Source organism: Prionailurus bengalensis, chromosome C2 (assembly GCF_016509475.1).
Source record: "Prionailurus bengalensis isolate Pbe53 chromosome C2, Fcat_Pben_1.1_paternal_pri, whole genome shotgun sequence".
Lineage (NCBI taxonomy): Eukaryota > Metazoa > Chordata > Mammalia > Carnivora > Felidae > Prionailurus > Prionailurus bengalensis.
This window is the reverse complement of record NC_057350.1, coordinates 117,620,417-117,625,485: the sequence shown is the minus strand read 5'-3', so window position 1 is coordinate 117,625,485 and position 5,069 is coordinate 117,620,417. Positions and strand designations below refer to the sequence as shown.

The window sequence follows — 5,069 nt, the reverse complement described above, 5'->3', positions numbered from 1 at the left end:
AGACCTGTGTGATGCTTCACTTTCCTAATATATTATAAGAAAGTAATTTGTAACGATTATGCACAGTATCAAAGTACTTGGTGGGGGGGAGGTAAAATGACAATGTACCCTTCTTTTACAACTGGAATAGGAGAATCTTTGATTGTGTGTTATTTTCTAGGAAAAGCAGGGCTTCACATTTATTTAGAGGCTTCAAAAATATAGCCTCCACAGAGCTGAATTTTGTAATCATAACTATTAAGTGTTATCTGTAAGAGCGTTAGGTCTCCCTATTTTGAAGAAAATAAACCTAATAAATATTTCCATAGTTTTGAGAATACTTACATATAGAAAATTCATTAACTGAAGCATTGATCCACATTTATCAATTACACTATTATCAATTAAACTTTTTAAATCACATGTTTCTTTTTTAATTAAAATATAAAAATGAAATCTCCTTCACTCTGCCTATGTAAGCCAAATGAAAAACTGTACCTTCTGATCAGAGTAGAGAAAAAAAAATCAAATACTCCTTTTTACCTTGTTGAGAAACAAAAAGGATCTGGGGTTCCCCAAAGAGCAAAAGAATTCTTTTCAGTAGAATACGTTTTTAGTCCATTTTCTTTTTCTCTCATTTTTATTAACTTTTATTAATTGACTGAATATTAATTCAGTCTGTATAGACAGGGATGAATGCTATCACTTCTTCTTTGCATTGCTTGTTTCTAAAACGATGCTATGTACAAACAGATATTCAATAAACGTTTGCCAAATTGTAATCTTCGTAAAGATCAGGACAAACAAACAAACAAAAATCATATGATGTTCCATAAGCAGGCAAGATTTATATCAGTATAGTCTCACCCAACTACCATACTTAGAAGTTGATATGGCTAAAACCGATGGACAAAATCCAAAATTGACATGACACTTTTCTCGGGCCTTTTTTAATTAGCAATAATCGCGCCTCGGATAAACCTCATTGGCTACGATACTGCCACTGCGCAAAGCTCTCGGGCCTTTTTTAAAGCTCAGGGTAACCTTCTCAAACTGCATGTTATGGGAGCGCGCGTTTTCACTAGACAGCCTTCTCATTTCTTGAGGGGTTTTTTTTGTCCCATATTCAGGTGAAACTAGCATATCCCTGCAAAGATCAAAAGGTAAAACAGTATCCTTTACACTACCCGGTTAAATATTTAAATAATATTCTTCTATAAGTATCTATTAGACAAGATTTACTTCACGCCATTTTCAAGCAAATATACAGACAGGCAGTGTGTATATAAAATAAATTCCTCTATTCAAGCTAACAAAAATATTTTATCTACACTTTTGTTTACCCATGGAAAGAAACTGAGCATGTCCTCTGCAGTTTTACCACAGGTCATCTGTAGGGCAACCCCTGGATTCCTCTGATCCATGCAGACTTCCCAAGGGCCAGAGAACAAGGCCCGTTTGATCCAGCACCTGCTGTGAGCCCATCACTTGGATACTTTTTCTGCAAATTTTTGCCACACTGTGAATAGAGTAATATGTAAAAGGGGGGGGGGGAAGCTCAAAGAGCAATAGGAAAATCGGCAGGAAATCAACAAAAATACTATTAAGAACAACTGATCAATCATCTCGGCATTACTTTCCCTGATATGGTTGCACTTGCAATAGGTCAGCAATTGGCTCCGGGACTGATAGATATTGTCTACATGTTTTATAGCTTAAAATATCTTTATTGCTTCTAACATATGATTCACGTATCCAAGAAGAAATAACCATATTTACTAATCTTTCGCTTCTAAATTGAAAACGTCATAGGCACTAAAGCTTAGAATAGTATCAGAGATTGGAAGGCGTTTATGGAAAAACCTTTTCTATCATTCGTATAAAAAGCAATATGGTATTCCATAAGAGAGGAAGATTTGCATTTTTTTTAATGTTTTTTATTTTATTTTTGAGACAGAGAGAGACAGAGCATGCGCAGGGGAGGGTTAGAGAGAGAGGGAAACACAGAATCCGAAGCAGGCTCCAGGCTCTGAGCTGTCAGCACAGAGCCCGACGCGGGGCTTGAACTCAGACAGTGAGATCGTGACCTGAGCCAAAGTCGGAAGCTCAACCAGCTGAGCCACCCAGGCGCCCCAAGATTTGCATTTCTAGATGCAGTTAAGAAATGGCTTTGGAGCAGAGGTTCACAGGCTAGTCATACCTCCTACAAGAGATCTATCGAAAGTGAACTAAAGTCTAAGCAGCTGGCTGCTAATGCTCCTAACAGAAATGTGTGCAAAATCTTATTTTCTACCTATTTTTGTAAATGTCCAAATTTAAGTGACTGCAGGTACGAGGATGGTAAAGAGCAACATCTTTGAGTCATTTTAGTTTTTGTCCTAATATGCAGGCTGCCCGATTCAGATACCACAAACCAGCGTGCACAGGTTATGCAACTAGATGTAGCATCAGACATAGACGACTAGAAAATGCCACAAGTAACCTCGAACAGGTTCATTCTGCTTCCAGTCTTCTCAGCAACAAATCATTAAACTGGGTCTGCCAATGTTGCTGTTTTGAGCCACCAGAAAAGGCCTCAGAAAAAAGTCTCTGTCCCCTAAGATCTCATGGGCTGTGAAAGAAATAACCCAAGGAATGTACCCAAATCGTGGTACAAGGAGGAATATCTGAGCACGTTACTGCTGAAAAGGGTAGCTTCTGGGGGAGACGGCATTTGAGGTGGACCTTGAAGAGCAAGCAAGATTGCAAGAGGCAGAGTGGGACAGTTGCCCATTTTAGGAAGAGTAGTTGTGCTTAAACCACATCTTGTACTTCTGTGCATCCCCTAGGCATTCAGTGCAATGTCTTAACATAATAGTCTATATATATCTATATATCTATATCTATATCTATATCTATATCTATATCTATATCTATATACATACACATACACACACACACATATATATATATATTTCCTACTGAAAATATTTTCATATTGAAGAATTACATTAACATATTAATTCACACTTGCCCTGGTATTCTTGACCATGTACAACCTCACCCCAACCTTTCTTTTTTTTAAATTTTTTTTTAACGTTTATTTATTTTTGAGACAGAGAGAAACAGAGCATGAACAGGGGAGGGGCAGAGAGAGAGAGGGAGACACAGAATCTGAAGCAGGCTCCAGGCTCTGAGCCATCAGCACAGAGCCCGATGCGGGGCTCGAACTCACGGACCGTGAGATCGTGACCTGAGCTGAAGTCGGACGCGTAACCGACTGAGCCACCCAGGCACCCCCAACATTTCTTTAATCACACTACACAACACGTTAAGGGAGATAAAAGCTTTACTCACAATTCCTATGTTTTGCAGTGCACACGCATTTGCCCATGGCATGCACAACCTAGACTTCTCTTTCTCCACCCACATCTTTGCTAATTGAACTTCTATGCATCCTCAAAAACCCAGCATGATTTCACCTCTTCCTGGAAGCCCGGGCAGCAGCCGCCACTCCCTCTCATTTGAACTCTTCATACATTTTTTTTTCTTTATAATTACTCATTTCTTATACTACAGCTTTTGAAGTTAAGGAACTATATGGTTTAGTATTATCATTTCTTCCTAAGTCCCTTGTTTCTCATACATAAGAGTCATCTGATAAATATCCTTGACACAATCTGCACTAAAGTCCATACAATTAACGGGGTGTTTGGGTTGTTGTTGTTGCTATTGTTTACATCCAGTTTGTTTATTTAACATCTTTAAGTTTACACTCCTCCTTAAGACACTAAATGTAAGTAATAATACCATATGGATATATTTTAACTTATTTTTTTTACTTGGAACTAATTTTACACTTATATAAAAGTTACAAAATAGAACGGAGGGTTCCTCTCTACTCATCATCCGGGTTCCCCTAATGTTAGTTTCTTAAACAACCTTACATTATTACAGCTGAGACATTAACATGCCACAACACTATTAACTATACTACAGATCCTATCACATTTCACCAGTTGACCAAATTCCACCAGCTGACCCACGAACCATCTTTTTCTGTCTCAACATCCTATCCAAGATCCCACACTGTATTTAGTTGTTATTTTTCCTTAAGCGCCTCCAATCTGTAACAGTTTATCAGCTTTGTCTTTCATGGTCTTGATACTTTTCAGAAGTCTAGTCAATTTTGTAGAATGTCTCTCAATTTGGTTCTGATATTTTACCATAATGGGAATGAATTTATGGTCAGATTATTTACATGATGTCTGGCTTGCGAGAGGGAAGAAGGGAATGTGCCTGTCCTCTTAAAGAAGGCAGAACATCATTTTGGCTACATCATATTGGTCAAAGCAAAGAATAGGGCCAACACAGGTTCAAGAGGAGGGGCCATAGATGCCACCTCTGGATGTGAGGAGATTGACTTACAGAAATGGAAGTAATAGACAGTGGCCATCTTTTAAGACTATTACTACAATTCAGTTTTAAAAAATACTTGAAAAACCCACTTAAGGCCTTTGTGAAACCTGGAAGTCTGCCACTATCACAATGCACGTTTTTAATTATTTAAAACTTCTTTTATATTTTTACAATTTTCATCTTAGAGAGAGATCATGCACTCGCGTGAGCAGGGGAGAAGGGGAGAGGGGAGAGAGAGAATCTTGAGCAGGCTCCACACTCAGTGTTGATGGGGGAGCTCCAGGTAGGGCTTGGTCCCATGACCCTGGGATCATGATGACCACAGCTGAAATTAAGAGTTGGAGGCTCAACCAACTGAGTAACCCAGACACTCCCATCTAAAACTTCTTTGAAAGTGAGCTAATAGTTCCTCCTCAGTCTATTGCAAGCGGTGTGGCAGCCCGGAGGATTGCTGCTAAGGTCTCCCTTCAAAAGGGAGAATGGCCGAATGGAGACCAGTTAGCCAGTGATTTCTGCCTGCTGCACTGGAGGGTCTGGTCTAGCCAGTGATGGAGTCTGGCAGTAGAACTGGTCATTTCTGCTCATTCCGGGATCCCTCTAATGAGCCCTCTTTTTGCTTGGGGCTCCTCAACAGCCCACTGCAGTCTGAAGCTGACTAACCCAGGTCTCCTTCCCATTTTGTCCCCATATGG

At 39.4% G+C, this 5,069-nt stretch overlaps 1 pseudogene; it reads right to left on the bottom strand.

The window, feature by feature from the left end:
* Window positions 1-879: 879 nt before the first annotated feature.
* On the bottom strand, window positions 880-994 carry LOC122492569 (annotated as a pseudogene).
* Between the last annotated feature and the right edge of the window lie 4,075 nt (window positions 995-5,069).